The sequence below is a fragment of the Anser anser genome, assembly GCF_964211835.1.
Source record: "Anser anser genome assembly, chromosome: 1".
Classification (NCBI taxonomy): Eukaryota; Metazoa; Chordata; class Aves; order Anseriformes; family Anatidae; genus Anser; species Anser anser.
The window spans coordinates 96,785,243-96,802,623 of record NC_139720.1 but is presented as its reverse complement, the minus strand read 5'-3'; the positions used below and the strand labels follow the sequence as shown (position 1 = coordinate 96,802,623).

The window sequence follows — 17,381 nt, the reverse complement described above, 5'->3', positions numbered from 1 at the left end:
GCAGAGGTTGGTGAGGTGACTAACCTAACACCATGCCCTGATGTAGTCTCACTGACTCCAAGTCCCCCGCCCTAGATGCATTGGTTAACTTGTCAGAAGAGTTGGTGTAGCCTGGGTGTGAATGTGGCAGTGGAGGGCTCTGCGGGTCTCATGTCATGGTGAGGAACCTTACTTCCTTGGAGCCTGAGTCTCTTAGACCCCGTGTGAGCAAAAAGACTCTGCCTGGCACCAAACTTCTTGTGTCACGTAGCTTCTGGGGGTGGCATCATTGTTTCTGCTGAATCCCTGGCTCATCAGAAAGCTCAAAGAGTGGCTTCAGTGCTCTTTTGGTCCCATCTCTGTTTGTCCACTACAGCAGTACCATCGTTTGTTTTGCTGGCACAGTGCTGCAGTTTCTTTGTAAAACCAGAGAGAAGCTGTGGCAATGGGTTAGAAACGAGATGGATGGCGCTGTTACAGCAAGGAAAGAAGCGAGACTATCTGACATACTTGTTCTTCCCAACCCTGAAATCTTCATTTGGGTTTAATATTAGATAGGATCACTGAGGATAATTGTGGTTGGCAATTTTTAGTTTTTAATGACTTAAAATGACCTGTGATGTATTAGGCTCAGCAGTGTCACTCCGGAGCATGACTTCATTGTGAGACTTCCTGCTTCCCTAAGAATGAGCGGTGCAAACAGTGCCACTTCATCCACATTGGTGCTTTCAACATGCGATACCCTGTGGTGTAGGGAATGCTACAGCTGTTTTCACTCTAGAAATATTAGTAGTCTGTTTGATATTATATCAGTGAGACTTGATGCTCCATAAAATTGACTGCTCTGTAGAGCAAAGACACAAGTACAAGGGCACGCTGAGTCACTGGCTGTATTTGGATGTGTTTTCGCATACTTTTGTGAGGAAAGATGTCTACTTGACAGGAGGAAGGCTAATTCTTCTCTGTCAGTCAGTGGAAGGCAGGAGGTTTAGTGAGAAGAGATCAGATGGGCTTGAATGAATTTTGTAATTCTGAACGTACCTAGGAAATAGAGCTGAATGATGTATAGAGAACTCCTCTGTCACTGTGGAAAATTAGAGATTTGAACAAGATGAGTTTAATACTGAAATGAAATGAGAAGAAGTTTATGATTAATAGGGTCTGGCAGAGACAGCATACTTGTATATAATTTTGGAGGGTTAGGAAATGATCCATGGGCAGATGTGAATCTGAGGGTTTAGGGGAGAGAGGTAGCCCCACAAGGAATACCATCTGGATTGGCTGTTTCTAGTGAAAGTTCCAAAAGTTTTATGCAACAAGAGTAAAAAGAAAGAGTTAATCACCAATTCCAGAAATCCCAGAAGCTTTTAAAATATTTTAAAAGATAGGAAAGATAAATTAGGAGTATTTGCTGAGCATAAAAAAGGCTTTTATTTCATCTTATCATTAGTCCTGCATCTGAAGGTTGCTTCTGGGGAAGGCCTTATTCCTCTGGATACTGAATCCACCCAATTGAGCAATACTGGACATGGAGGCCAGCTTCTTTCTGCCCCCTGCAATGATCAGCTTGCCATCCTGAAGCATCAATTTGTTACATTAACTCATAAATGGCAAAATATGCAGGCAGATTACATTTGCTTTATCTTACATGGCTACAGATGTAGCTCATTATCATTAAAATTACTCATTGGTCTGTGAGGAAAACAAAAAGAAAATTATTTTGGAGAAGCTAACAGAAAAGGATAAGATTCACAGCTCACTTGTTACCTTTATTCTAGGTAAATAATTAGCTATTTTATTATATTCTAAGTAACTTTACAAACTTTGATTGTATTCCCCTCCAGGACATGCTGAGATTCTGTATATTTTGCCTTGCATACTTCTGTTTTGAAATTTTCCTTCAGAGCAAGAATTCCTTCTCCTTTGCACACCTTTAAATTTTTCCTAGTGCAGAAGAAAAGCCATGATTTTGTGCCGATGTTTTCTGACTTAAGATTATCCATGTAAAGTCAGCAAACACAGAGTAATTCATTCTAATGCAGAATTTTCAATAAGCAAGTTTTATTAGAAATGAACTGCAACTCTTATCTTTGCATGCCTCTCTCCAGAGTCCCATCCTAGTGCACTTTCCTTTAGGTGGCACTCCCACGTTAACTTGTGTACAACCCGAACAGCTGTTTGTGATCTGTCATTTGTGTCTTGAAATATGAAGGAGAGACTTAGAAATTATATTAATTGTGGTGTCCACATCCTCTCTTCATTAAAAGTTGAAAATTGCTGTTCAAATATTTCATAATCAAAAATTAATCCCAGTCTACCTGCTCCAAATCATATATTACGTCCTCTGGGAATGAATCCCAAATCCCTGTTACAATTTGGATGTTCTCTCCTCTGGGTATTGATTACAAATTCTGGTTATTGTTCACATACTTTGTCATAGGGGGAATTAATCTCAAGTTCCTGTCTACTGTTCTGGGACTGAAAGCTATCTATAATTAAGATTTTTCTATTAAATGGATATTGACGATGAGCTTTTCTGTCTCCATTTTTGGATTATCTTCCGGCAAGAAAACTCAGTCATGGCTCATGGAGAGATTATTAATGCTGAGTACTTGGACCACTGATTTTCAGGCCACTGAGTTCAGGCTTTTTGCAGGAGTCCATGGCATAGCTGGAGTGTTCTCTAATGTTGACATTTGGTAAGAAGATGTAAAAATTTTCACAGGGACTCAGCAAAGTGGAGCAAATAGGATGGCTGAATAAAACCAGAAGCGTTGCGTCAGAAATGTAGAGGAGTATGTGAGCATGTGTTTAGCAATCCTGAAGCACCCTGCAATTGCAAACCAGTTTCCACATGAAATCAAAATGATCTTAGTTATGTGGAAAGGAGGAATAATTTCTGCTCTTTTTCAATGGTGGATAGAATGAGAATGAACATACTGTGGTGAGAGATAGCAGTATAAAACCACCAGAGAGACGGTGTATTTTTGATGTGTGAATCCGTGTTCTGTCTGATTAGTTTCAGCAACTTTGTCTGTAAAAACAACTGCTGTATTTTTACATAGGTGTAGTCTTTTTTTTTTTTTTTTGTATAACAATGCAGAGAATAAAAGTATTCAGTTCCATAGCTCTGTATATCCCTGTTTCTCTAAGGGAGGAAAATCAGATTAAAACAGCTCTGAATTTAGGAAAAATTGGAATCTGGACCTACACTTTCTTGTTTCAGACCCACTGCCACTGCTAATAGACATGGTGTTTCCAGTGGCAACAGTTGGCTCACGCATTCTTTCACACTTCAGAAGAGATCCCAGTTTCCTTTTTTTTCTTCTTCTTTAGCAGTGGGCAGCCCTGCAACCTTTTGATCATGCCGACTTTGTACATTACATGACTGAACTCAGCTATGCCAAACATCCTTTCAGAAAGTTGACATTTATGCCATTTGAAAAAAGAGATGGAGAGAGAAGGAGAAAGGTAGAAGAATGAATCCTGACTGCTTCCTCCTGCCCTTTTGATTAGGAGAGCAGTAAGTCAGCAGAAGAGGTGGGACTTTTAAGAAGCAGGGATGCGTGCAAGCTAGTTGTGGTCTATGATGTGTGCACACACATAGAGGAGAGGAAAGAAGGATGGAAGTTAGACAATAGTAATCAGAAATTATTACAAAGAATTAATTAATTGATCAAAAGCATAAGGAGACAGTCAAAGAGACGAGATGAGATCAAGGAGATGGCCTTTGATACTACCCTAGACTAGATGAAGGAATTTGAACTCAAGAACTTCCAAGGACCCTTTCATACCTAATAACTTTGATTCCGTAACACCTTTTATCCTATTACTTCCCTTGTAATTGATATTTTGTGTGCATTTATTATTTATTTTATTTTGTGTAACTATTAGTACTTCCAGTTCTTCCAAATTTTTGCCCACCTTTATTATCCTGGTCTTGGAGATAGTACAGAATTTATGGAACTAATATGGCTGTTGTAACATGCATAGCATAGAGAGAAAACAGAGACAAGGCTTGTGCCTGTTTTTTTTTGTTGTTGTTGTACTAGTATTTGCAAAGGAAGACAGGGAGAAAAGCATCTTGCATATCTTCAGGGAAGTAACAAGACTTTGTTGCATCTAACACAGTCCCTTCATTTAATTAAAATGCCAAAGCCTCCTTGAAAATGTGTCCGTCCCTGCAGTAAGTTAGAGATTTGCCCCACTTGCTCCCTTTCCAACATGCTCACTTAGAATTTTGTTATGTTTTAAAAGTGTTAACATCATTTTCCCATTCCTCCAGAAAGAGACAGATCTCCCAGTCAAGTTTGTGACTGGCAGCCATGTGAAGTCCCCAGGAAGCCAAAGTACCCCTCCTGGCTGGTGGTGAGAGGTGGTGTTGGGCTGGAGCATGAAGGCGGAGGTGTGCTGTGGAGGGAGCACGGTACCAGGGTGGGAAGTTCTCCCCTGGTCTCACCTGGGAAGGGTTTGGCCATGCACCGTCCCCTAAGTCACCTCCCAGCACTGTGGAAAGTATGTCTAGGGGCAAGTAGGGCAGACAGTGTGCTGGGATCCTCCAGCACGAGGGAAGCACGTCCAGTCAGGTGCCTCTGGAGTTATCGTTGGACCCAAAGGGGCGTTGCCATGTCAGTATCGCAGAGAGCCTGCGTCATTGGCCCTTGTGAGAGGCAGCTTCGTAGCTAGGGCCCTTCTGTAGAGGGGAAATGCTGAGGGGTTTTTGCATCTTCTTCAGTACAACCAGTGCCGGCCTTTGTTGAGGAGGACCTACTGGACTGAGAGAACCACTGGGTTAGTGTTTAATAGTAGTTCCTTGGTTACTTTTTAATAAAGAGAGAGAGGAAGAGAGGAGAATGGAAAAGGAGTGTGCGAGGAGACAGGGAAGGCCAGAAGGGGCAGTAATGTTAGGCTCTTTAAAAACCCTCCAGAAAAAGTACTGTTTAAAAGTAAGCTTTCAATGATGTGTAAAATACTTCCCTGTGTGAAAATCTATATTGATTTTTTTCTTTGTTTGTATAGAGATTGTTCTCAGAATAGAAAGGCTTTGACATTTTGCCTTCTCATATACTTAATCAGTCATTTGTGTCATCTACTCTTACATGCGTGTGTGCTCTGCCTTCCCCCTGGCTGATCTGCAACGGATGGCTGCTTGCTCCTTCCTCCACATCGTCTGTAGAGCTACGGGTACGGGATAACAGTGCTGGAGAGCCTGCTGGCAGTCGTGGGATGTGTGGTGATAGGGAAGGCCGCCTTTAGGTGGTGGCAAGAATGGGTGACGCAAATGGCTGGTTGTTGTAGTCCATGTTACAGTTGATTACCACAAGTGCCAACCTGAAGGAGCATGTTGGCTTTCAAAACCCAAAGCATTTTTAGTCGTCAGAAGCTGGAGCTTAAATTCGGAGTCCTTATACTTGTTTCCAGTTGCCCTAACAGTCAAAAAATTAGCTCCATCTTTTTATTTATTTATTTATTTTTGTTATTTTTATTTTTGCTTTGGCAAAGGTAGTCCCAAATAACCTGCCTGACAAGATGATGTGAAAACAAGCTCCTCTTGAACACTGCTTGTGCTAGTCCCTGTTCTTACATACAGTGAGATTTTATAGCTGCTGTGGTCAGCAAAGCCTTGTGTGGCCAGATAGAGAGGATACTTAGGAGAAATTTTTTCAGTGAAAAATGTTGACTTTTCTGCAGCAAAAATGTAAGGGGAAAACTACAGGGTCTCGCCATGCTGCTGATGCTGAGGGATGCTTTGCTGCATGCGTGCAGCCTACTTCACCTAGCCAGCCCCACACACAAATGCCGTGTTGGGTACGGTTCCTGCTCCTCAACCCAGTACTCCCACACCAGATCATGCTGACCTTCACAGGGGGCAGCTGGGCCTTGTGGGAATCAAAGCCCTGGAAACAACTGAGCAAGTGGCACGTGGAGCCCTGCTTCCCAGTGGCTGTGTGCAGAGGGGCTTGCTGAAGCTGCATTTTTAATGGTTGGCTATAAATGGCCCATTTTTACCTTTGCATACATCATCTACAAGATCCTTTCACTTCCTTCCTCTTTAAGTGCTGTCTTATGCATAGATTTGTCATTTACGCTCCAACCACATTTTGCATTATTACATTTTAATGATATTTGAAGTTTTCATACATATTTGAGTTCACTGATATAAATGAAAAAAGATAAATAATCAGCATACTTAGTTTATCTGATGACATAAAGATGTTCTATCGTAACTGCCTATTTCTTGGATAAGATCAAACACAATATCAAGTACTAAGAGAGGGTCCAAGTGCAGCTATCTATCTGAATGACTCTGAAGTCAGTCCTTCAAAGGCAACATCTGAACTTTGCAGTTTGGCCCTATTTGTACCTCAAATGAGAACCATTTAACCAATTCTATCCCTTAAACTGTGTAACCCATGGGTTTGGTTAAAATGAAAATAAGACCTGCCCCTCTCTTTTTTTCTTTTTCCCCCTGGGAATGATCATCTCTCATTTTGGCTTTTTTTGAGGGTGCTCTGCGTGATCTCGAGGGTCTACCTTCCTTGACCCTGCATCTACTGCTGTCTTACAATCTGTTACAATCTAGTAGGAATCTTGAGGCTTGAGGGCAGAATATTGTGTAGGGATAAAAGATGCTTTCATGTTGGTGCTGTGGGATATATTTATTTTTTTTAATTCTTTCTCTCATTCTCCATTTCATGAAAATTCATTAATCTGTGACATTTAAAGACTCTGTCTGAGAGGTGTCTGGAGCAGCGGCCGGCTGCATACATCAATAGTTTCTCAGAGTCTGGCACTCTGTCAATATTTGGGGGCCTCAGTAACAGCACTTAAATGCACTGCCTGCCAGCCGTCACGCTCTTAGCATGTCTGTAAGAGTCTGAATGAGCGGATATTAGCACGTCAAGTCCTTTCACAACTGGCAACACTTTAGAGACAAACTGCTTGGTAGGTATCTCTCCTCTTCCCTCCCCTCCTGTTTTCTGGCATGTCTTCTTTGTTTATCTGATGTGATTTATGTATTTACACACAAATATGCATCCTGCGAGGAGGCATTATAAATCCTGAAGCTGGAGGTGGTATTATGGCATAATCTATATAACAATGGAAATGGGCTGAAGCTGGATTTGGACCCAGAACCAGATTAAGCTTGGGTTGACTCCTGGGCCAGTTGAGTCAGGAATGGAGTTTTGTTTGGATTTCATGGTGCCAAAATCTTCAGAGTTTAGTTCCAAATAATGAGAATCTTGGACAAAAATTTTACAGGAAGTGCTACTGTGGCAATATTTCAACCAGCTCCAAACCAGAAGTGGAAAACAAGCCATTTCAAGACTTGGGTTGTATTCAAATCAAAGCTGTTAGAGCAGGTTCAGAATCCAGACCTTCTGTTCCTTTTTTAATCCTATCCCACTGCATAAATTGGATTCACAGCTGAATATTACTCTAGAATACCCATGAAACCTCCCTATTTAGTGGGAAAAAAAATCAGGGAAGTAAAATACAACTTTTGCTTTTTTTTTCCCCTGTGTGGAATAGTAAGTACAGTAGCAGAAATTTTGATTCACAAATATTCATTGTATTCCTCCTCTCCACTCTTTTATTTGGTTGAACATTATGGGCAGAGAGCAATTGGTTTATTTTATGATGCAGTCACATTTATTTTCTCTTTACCCATTATGCTTCGCCTTTTGCTTATTATGTTGCCGGGACCATGTCTCTGAAACCACGTTGTCTAAGGAAGTGAATGCCTACAGTGTCTGTGAGTTTAAGTTGGCTTCTTAGAGCTGAATTTTAGGCAGAAAGCAGTCTGTGAAACTCCATCTGAATGTTTCTAAATATCCTTCTCGGAATATTCTTTTTCAATCGTATCTCATGTCATGTGTACCAAAAGGAGATGAAGGGATGGCTGCAGAGTGAGCCCTTCGGTGTAAACATTTCCACTACTGAATTTTGGGAACAAATTCTTTAAAGAATGAATTTGAACTTGGGAGCTCTCTGAAATTACATCCTTATCGTTCCTCCTTCACCAAGTCCAGTAACACCAGCCAGAGTCCCTCAGCTGTGACCTTCAGCACATCCTTCAATGCTAGCTTGAGTCAACAACTTCTTAATCCCTTTCCAATAACATCCAGAAACTTTTTTCAATAAAATTGCAACCTTCCCCCAGTAACACCTGCCAAAATTTGGCATGATAACAAAATAGACAAAATTATTCTGCTAGAACCACCTTGCAGGAGTAAGTCAAAATAATAATAATAATAATAAAAGCTAAGTACCCCTTCTCAAACATTTCTTCACACTTTGTAGCAGTCTCTTATCAGCTACCTTTATATTGAATTTTCCCATTTTTCAGCTACAGCTGCACCTGATCTCCATTTTCCTGTTTGTGTCCCCAGAGCAACTGCACTTGTACAGTATTTTGTCACCTGTTGAAAACAAAACAAAACAAAACAAAAGGAAACCCCTATGAAAGTTTACAAATGCCTCCGTGGAGCTAGTGAGTAACAAGGGAGGCATTTATCCCTGCTGCTAGGCCAGCAGCAGAGGGAAAACAAACAGGCTGAAGGCTTCTGTGAATATTGGTGATGCTTCTGGCTAGATGGCAGCAATGGCCAGTAAGTACAATCGGCAGGGAGAAGGATTTATTTTTGATTATAATAATTGCTCCTTTAGCATGGCGTGGAAGGGGGAGCAGGGGCACTGGTGTGCAGGGTGGGAATCGCTGCCTGCAGGTGAGGCCTTTGGACAGAGCTCGGCCATGAGCAGCAGGGCTTGGAAGCCTTAAACAGCCCCCTAGCAGGAGGCTGCGAGCGAGGCTCAGCCTCACGGGCGTACAGGCTGCGAGATTGCTCTGCTGTCTCCTGGAGCCTGTCAGCAGCAGCATGGTTTTGCCTGTTAAAGAGCAGTTGTCGGAAGGATGGAGGGAAATAGTACTCCAAGATGCCTGAGGCACACAGGATTGGGCCCGCAGAGCAGATACAATCGCATATCCTCTACAGTTCTTCGTTCTCAGTCTGTACTTTGTTCTGCCTTTTACAGTCTCAGCAAAGTAGCACACGAGCTTGAGGTAACCCACGCACCTTTTGTACCCAGGGAGTACATCTCAAGGCATAATGGGGCACATTTTCAGCTCCGTCCCCAGTGTTTTAAAAACGTGACTGACTTTATTGTCAGTGACAGCCCCGTGTGCTCTGAAAAAACTCCCCACCCCCAACCCCAGTGCTGTGTGTCGAACTTGAAGGGTTCGTCATGTTGCATTCATTTCTATTTCTGGATTGTTTATTTTCTTAGGAGTTCTAAAGTCATCTTCTGGGTTAGCGAGTGGGCCCTATAAGAGGTACGGTGTCTCCAAAGCAGAGGCAAGCAGACTTATTTATTTATGCCTCACAAACTGTTTCTACCTCTTTACAGACCTGTTCTAGGAATACATTAGGATCTTGCATTCATACCTATTCATACCAGTTGCAATCTTGTGGCCAAACCCCTGCACAGAGAATTTGGAGGTTCTTTCAACCCAGCTACCTTGCCCTCCCCGGAGGGCTGAATGGATTTGTCCCCAAGTAATGGGGCATAAAAGTGCCAAGGGGATCTTAGGTGACAGACTTCATTCAGTACATGTCCCCGTTGGTTTCTAGTAGCTGTAAACAAGATGCTTTCTTTTACCACTGGAATTGATGAAACAGGAAAAATGTAGACTTGCTATCCGTTCATATTTTACCTCTATTAATAAGTAATTAATTAAAAAGAAACTGATGGTCCCATGATGGACTACTAAATATATGCAACTGAAACTATTGGCATTAAAAAGAGATTTGACTGCAGTCAAGCAGTTATTTATAAGATAAATAAATCATGGAGGCCCCAGCTGAGATAAGCAATCTATTGTGTTAGGTGCCGTACAGACACACTTCAGGAGGCAAATCTAAACCTGAAGAGCTTGGAGACAGCAGAGGCAAAGTGTGGACAGGGAGACAACCATAAAGAAATGAAATAACTCTCCTTGGATGCACAGGCAGGGGCCGAACCAAGGAATGAAGGCAAATCCCCTGCCTCCCTGGTCAAACCCGTTTGCATTTGTCAGGCGGGTTATTCACTGTTGTGTGTATTGGAGCCATACTTCTCTTCCCATGTAGAATGAATATTACAGAAGGCTGTGGTGAGGGCTGGTTTGCTCTGCTACACTGGAAAGAGGGCTGTCAGAAATCTGCTACTTGCAGTTGCTAACTACAAAGAGTTAGGAGCCATCCCCAGAGAGGCTGACACCAGATACACAGGAACATACCTATAACCTCAGCCATCTTCTTTATCTGAGCCCTCTCCTTATGCTCCTGCAGCCTTCTGCTGGCCTGAGGTTCACCATCAGGCTGCCTCCAGCAGCCAGCACCGATGCCCGGTGGCTGCACTGCCTCTGCACCTCCCTAGCAAAGTCCAGAGCTGATGGACTCACAGTTTAGCCCTTAGGTTTAGATCTGGGTGAAATTGTTGAGTGTAATATTTTATTTGCTGAAAGCTGCTAGTCTCAGATATGGGTTATCCAAAACTATGAAAAACAAACAAACTGGGGGAAAAAATAAAAGAGAAATGTTTTGGAAAGCCAAAAAATTGGGGGTTTGTATTTCTAAATGAGATTCCTGGTTTTGTTTTGAAACAAAATCTACTTTAATTGAAACGTATCTAATGCAAACAAATGGCTACCCCGTTTTATAAAACTCATAGGTGGTGTTTTTCCTTTCAGTGTTCACAGTTTGGTCAGCAACCTAAATAAATCAGTTATTTGCACAACTCTGATTCTAATTAGAATGTAGGGCCCTGGGGACTTGGGCTATATATTTCAATACAGTACATATTTATAATGCCAAATACCCTCCAAGGTACTCCATATATAATAATAGCAAGCCATCCAGTACCCTGGGGATATGAGGGCATTGGGGAAGACCCAGTGCCTTTTAGCTGTTAGTTTTTTATTTTCAGTTGTAGTAGTATTTTGGAGGGTATTGCTTACAAGATAAAATTTGCATTTATTTGAGCTACTTACAAATGGGATTCACTGCAAAGCTATCATTAAAGGGAAATAAAGCAGAAGAAGGAACAAAAGACACATTCGCAGCAAAGTTTGATATGTAGACACTTTCAGAGATCCTTGGTGCCACAGGAAAAATGTCGTCATCTCACTTTAGCACATCCCCACTCCCCAAATCCTGGAAAGCAAGCAGGTACAGGGGCTGTTAGTAAAGTGCTGTGATGCAAATGCTGGTCAGCGGTATTGTTGGCTATTTCCAGACAAACCTTGCAAACCTTGTTAGAGAAAGTCTTACAGGACAGGGTAAGGCGTTGGCTGCCTAGCATTGTCAGTCTCATTCATCCTGCTCCTTTTTGGCAGAATTGCCCCACAGTCTGAGCTCAGATCCACAAAGCACTCTGCAGTGCTGCGGCGTGCAATCTGGTGCTGTAGTTCTCTGTACTGTGTGGGCTTGATGCGGTTTTTGACTCTGCCCCAGTCTCAGTTGAAACGTTCAGGTGTATGGCCCTTGCAATCTTTCTCTAATTAAATTAATTTATTTGTGTGAGCCAAACTGGTTTGCTGGGTTAGTGACGGAGAAAGATTCCTGTAGGATTGCTAGGTCTTGACTGCTAAGGCCTTGAAGATTAGCTTTCTGATGGAGAACTCTTCAGCATTCGCATCCCTTGACTGAAGAACAGTAACTGTAGAAAGCACTAATACTGTTGCTTGATCCAGTGACTGCCAAATAGGGAGCCCTGGATAAAAAGTAAGAAACAAGGTTTGACCAAGCCCTCTCTGACTCCCCACCTATACTCCTTGATGAGGTCAGCTTTGTGCATGTCTCTGGAAATTTCTCTTGACATCTGTGAAGGTCTTGCGTTGCTGTGTCCTTGGGTCCAAAACTCTGGGGCATTGCTGAGCAAAACAGGGGTCTGCTCCGAGCTGTCACATTTCTCTCTCACTTCCATCACCTTTCAGCTGCCACATTTAAAATTATCTGCTAGTGGGTGCCATGACATTCAAGATAAACTGAGATGTGGTAGGAAAAAGGGGTAGATGAGATGGGTGGGACTAGAAAATTCTATAAGAATTGTGTAAGGGAGCTGAGAGTATGCTGTGGAAGCATGTAGGAGAATGGGCAAACAATTTTACTGAGTACACGTGCATGTAGAGCGTAAGGAGCTGCCTTCATTAGTCTTCATTTGTTCAGGATATCTGCTGTTGCATTTTGGCAGTCCTAAATCATTAGTCCAATCCTAACACTCTGTTCGCAGTGTTATGCATTGCCTCTGAGACTTGCAGCCTCAAGGAGAGGTGCAAGAGCATGGGTTCTCCTGCTGTTGCGATCAGTACCCTGGTGTAGAAAATTTTGGAAAAGTGGGATTTTTACTGCTGGTGGATGCTGTTTTCTTTGTGCACTGACTGCTACTAAGACCAAGCAAAGGCTTGTCTAGACCAGAGCTCAGGGTTACTTATTATCCTCATAATCCCCTTCCTGTTGCCAACAGCAGTGGCTGATGTGGATAAGTCAGGAGGGAATGCTCACATCATGGGTAGCCTCTTTCGTATGAACTTCATTAAGCTTTGGACAATTAGCTCAAGATGCGTGATTATTTTGTTTGTTCGAACAGCAAGACAAGCAGAGTCTCCTCTGAGTGTTTCTTTCAAGCAAACCAGCATGACTGAAAACTGGGAGCTTGCCAGAAAACGTTACGTGAAATAGTAGTGGCAGGTTCATCTTAGTGTGGGCGGAGAGAGAGCTGTACCCTCTCTTTTACTACTTCAAACATGCAGTGTCCATATGCCGTAGATGAGCTGGTTTAGGGATGGAGTATGAAGGCTACTACTTGATCTACTTCATGCAAACACTGTGTGTGCTGTAGATAGATAGTCTGGTGGAGACGAGTATCAGCTGTTGATGCAGTCCGAACACACCGCATCAATGTTCAGTGTGCTATAGACAGCCCCGTTTTTCTCCTTTATATTTACTGTTAGTACACAGAGCCAAATACTACCAAAAAAAAAAAAAAAGAAGAAAAAAGAGGGGGGTGTCACATGATTAAATTAATTCCATTAATTATTTAGAAACAATCAAAGGAAATACAAGACATCTGGCTTTAAGCCCAAACAACTCATGGCACTGCTGTTGCCTTGTAACCTCATCAGCTCTTAGTCCAGTCATCTCTCTTCTTCTTTCATTAAGGACACAGGAGATGGCCCCCCTTCTTTCCTGCCTTATTTCTGGCAGCTTGGAACACAGATCACAAGACTGGACTATACAGTTGTCTGACTCTGTGTGTAGAAAATCTGATTAGTTCTACGATGAAAAGGCACCCCCACACATCCCTATGGTATACAATAGTGTTTGATTACCAGTGTGTTGCAGCCATAGGTCGCGTTTCTCTCTTCATCTCAGCATCAAGAACTAGCTGCTGTAGGAGGGAAAATACTGTTGTTACTGTAAGGGCTCAAAGTCATTAAACGTGCGTGTTGCGTCGGGCAGCATACAACATATATCGCAAGATTGTGTAAGAGGACTGTGGCAGCACCAGAAATAGAGCCTGAGACTTGGGTTACCCAGTTCAGTGGCCTTGGCATTCTCCTTTTCCTGGCTGAGGCCAGTGGTCCTAGCCTTTGTAGCTGTGGCCAGGCATTTTCCATTGGAATGATTTTTCAGTGGAAATTCTCTTTCTTGAAATATAAATTTTCCTTGGGAGTAACTGTTTTACCCAAGAAAAGTCAAAACAAGTATTTCCCAACTGCTGGTTCTGGAAGGCTCTTTACTCTTTTTTTCTCTATTTTCTAGCTACTTAACAGAAAAATTCTATTTCAGTTATCTCAGAGGCAAATTTTTGTGGAAGCACCTTATCATGGGAAAAAAGACCCACATTTCTGTTTTCTCATTCCAGCTCAAGAGCAGGAAGCTTTTGCCCACCAGCCCCAGTGATTACATCTTCGCTATAAGATAGGGCCATTTTCTGTTCATCTCTGGTCCTCGGTTTTATTAGTATAAATAATTTAATCATGCAGTTCTCATGTTCTGTAGCTAAATTAGTATATACAACTTCCTAAAACAGTTTTACAGTTATTGGGGCAAAACAAAGGTTCTCACTGGTCATGAGGATTCCACTTTTCTGTGTACTGGTGAATGTGGACCCATTTTGATTAGTAGCCATTGTGTCGAAGTCATTCTCATTATGTCTACTGTTAGTGGAGAGGCAGTGACTTTCATTTTCTTGCTTTAATCGGAAAAGCATAGTTTCACTGGCTGTTGTTCCCTTAATGGTTGCTGAGAGTTGCATTGAAGAACACTTGTTTTATGAAAAGGCATTGAAACTTCTATCACAGTAAGGATATCTAGGCTGTCTTTGCCTACTCTCGACTGCTGTTTTGAAGATGCACATTCCCAATTATCTGTTAAAAAGTACCCCTGAAATGAAATAAGCTTCCCTAGCTCTGAAAAGCTTACTTGAGACTACTGCTCCCTATTGCTTGTACTATTCCATAGCCTACACTTTGTCCTCAGAGAATGATGGCATCAGATGAACATACTGGCTGTGATTTTTCAAAGTATGCAGTTACCCGCATTTGGTTCCCACTGCATTTGATGTGTGTTAACACTACCTTCAACAAAGGCAGTTAGGCCCATGCACAAGGCTTTAAAAACAAAAACCAAACCCCACTTCTAGCACCCTGGGCTATTTGCAGGCAAGGACATATGTTGTAATTGCTTATGCTGCTTTACAGAGTGTTTGTCGGAGGTGCTTAGCCTGCTCCATGAGTAATAGTGTAGTTCTTTTTGATGACATGATAGGTATATTTCTTCAATGTTGTCCTTTTAAGTTTATCATATGTTTTCAAAATATTGTATCCCTTGGAGCTGAATTTAAACAAATATCCTGTAAAATAAAAAAATCTCTCAGTTTAAGCTATTCCAAGATTTCATATATTTGTTTATTTCCTCACACTAAAAGAAATTAATTTTGTTGACCTCAAAAGCAGTCATTACGTGCAGTTTGTTGTTTATGTAAAACTTACATTTTTCTTCCCTTTTTCTTCTCTCCCTTTACTTTGCCTTTTCCTAACATCTACATGGCGTGCTGATGGCAAGAGCAGCAGTGGTTGGCAGTTTTCCTCAACTTTGCAAGAGAGACAGAGAGATTTGGTTGGAATGAAATCTTGCTCTCCGAACAGTCTGCTTGAGATGCAGCATTGAAAGGTATCATCTCATTTTCTGTCTTAAAACCAAAGATGAAAACCACAAACAGGTAGAAATTTCAGTGCCAAACCACCTGTTGATTCACAGCAGAAAAGCCCTTTGGCAATATATTTTTCACTGTTTCCAGCTGGAACATTTGTGTGGCAGGTACCCACAGTATCTGTCTGTACCTGCAATTTTGGTGAAGAGGCTGATTCAATTGGGAAGGTTTGGACTGAAATTTGGGTTATTAGATGGACAAAGACTTTTCTGATCTTGGTCTTATTTTTGACTAGAGGAACATACATCACTCATATAAATTGCTCCAATATTGAAGGTACCAAACCTGAAGTCACCTGCTGTGCATCGTAGAGCAAAAAGAGATTCATTTAAAGTGCTGTGTTTGGAGAGTCCAGATTTGCAATTGCATCATATCCTGGTGTATGGTGAAACTGTAAAAACAAAAGTTGTGCAATACCCTGTTAATAGTATCATTTCTTCATCTTTTGAGAGCATTAGAATTCCAAAAATCATTCAAAATCAAGCTCAAATGTTATCCTCAGACTGCTATACGTATGCTCCCTGTGACACGTGCATTACAGAAACAGCCACTGTGTGTTAATATGGCATTAAGATTTTGGACTCCACCCACAAAAATTAATAACATCCTTGAAATAAGAGTGATGTAGGATGCTGACACATTTAAGTCCATATGTTCTTGGACATGTGTCCTCCAGTGCATGATAGGACTAGAATTCCCAGATATTCTTATTTTTCTTATTTCCTGTAAAGCCATGCTGGGAAACTAGGAGAATGTAAATGATGGCAGGCTGGCAGGCTTTGGCCCAAGGAGAGCTGTACAGCGGAACCGTATTTTACATTTTTATATGCTCTTATCTGTTTTATTCTGCTAGTAGAACTAGTTGACTTCCATGGATTTGCATAAGTGTAATTTAGAACAGACTTGGGCCATGCTATTTATATTTGTGCAGATTGCTTCATGTTTGTGAAACAATTATTTCCTGTGGATCTGCAGCATTGACCAGTGTTGTGCAATGCTTTCATATGTATATATGACTAGTTAAAACACAAAATGTGTTTCGAAGCAACATGACAAGGAACAGTAAAAGCTGTGCAGTAACTGAGCTACCCTTGGCTGTCCGTATAATGTCCAATTAATGTGGTTACTGTGCTCTGAAGCCCTTCCAAAACTGAATAAGACATTCTGAAGCCTGGCAAAATACACATTTTTTTCCCAATTTTTCGAAAGATTCCCATTACAGATGCTACAATGACATGAGGACACTGTAATCCATATCTTCAGTAGCAGTAACAATGAAGGGTGTGAAGTATATCCCCAAAACCTGAAGGTGTGAATTCTAACCATCAGTGAACTGTGTGTGAGAATTCTATGTAGTAAAACCTAATTCTGTGCTGAAGGGGAACACTGTGAACTCCCAGCATAAAATAAAAGATGTTCTGTTCTCTACTGCACTATCTTGAGCCAAACTCAGCATCTAAAAGCCAAGCAGGGTTCTTTCATCACCAGTCATAAAGATGCTGTAAGTCAGATTGTCCCCTCAGGCTATATTTTGACAATGTAGTAAATCGAGCTTTAGGAACTTTCTACCAGATCGAGAACTCTTGTCACCTCAAAACACAAAGCATGGATCCATTATAAATTCATTCTTTCTGTTGAAGATTTTTTTTTTAAATGGTTTGATGCTTTGACTTTATAGCAGCAAACTGCATGCCTTACCCGGTATCTTATGTTCCCTGCTGCTATCACTAAAACATGTAAGAGCAGGCATAAATGGGATCTCATGCCCTCACATGATCCAGATGAAATCTGCACTGTGGAGTTAGCCATTAGTGCATAGCCTGGTAATGTTGTTAATGATCAAGCACCATCAGCTCAGTTACTCCTCTGCATTTTGTTGTCTTCCTGTCGCGTCCTTATTGCACCAGCCTACCCAGTAAGGTTGCACAGGCAGCAGTAAGAGCAAAATCTCATCTGTGTTCAGAATGGGATTGGAAAATATGTTGGATTTTGTATATGTGTATCAGCACCTCCAATTCAGTGAGCTGTGTTGAGAAGAGTGCAAAAAGCGAAGTCTTGTTTCTTTCACTAAATGAAGCCAGACTGATACAGGAAAAGTACAAGGACAAATTCCTTTTCATATAAACACTAGAGAAGCTAACAGA

At 41.6% G+C, this 17,381-nt stretch overlaps 1 protein-coding gene across 9 annotated transcripts in view; it reads left to right on the top strand.

The window, feature by feature from the left end:
• The window catches only part of LOC310892228 (uncharacterized protein), a 421,439-nt gene that overhangs the window by 277,364 nt on the left and 126,694 nt on the right, over positions 1-17,381 (top strand). For 7 of the 9 annotated variants that reach the window (XR_014577955.1, XR_014577956.1, XR_014577957.1 and 4 more), the window contains one exon: positions 15,095-15,197. The exons of 1 other annotated variant lie outside the window; for it this stretch is intronic. The gene's annotated coding sequence lies outside the window, so the exon portion shown is untranslated. Of the gene's footprint in view, positions 1-15,089; positions 15,198-17,381 lie in introns of all 9 variants that reach the window. One more of the 9 variants, XR_014577958.1, reaches the window with a different exon arrangement.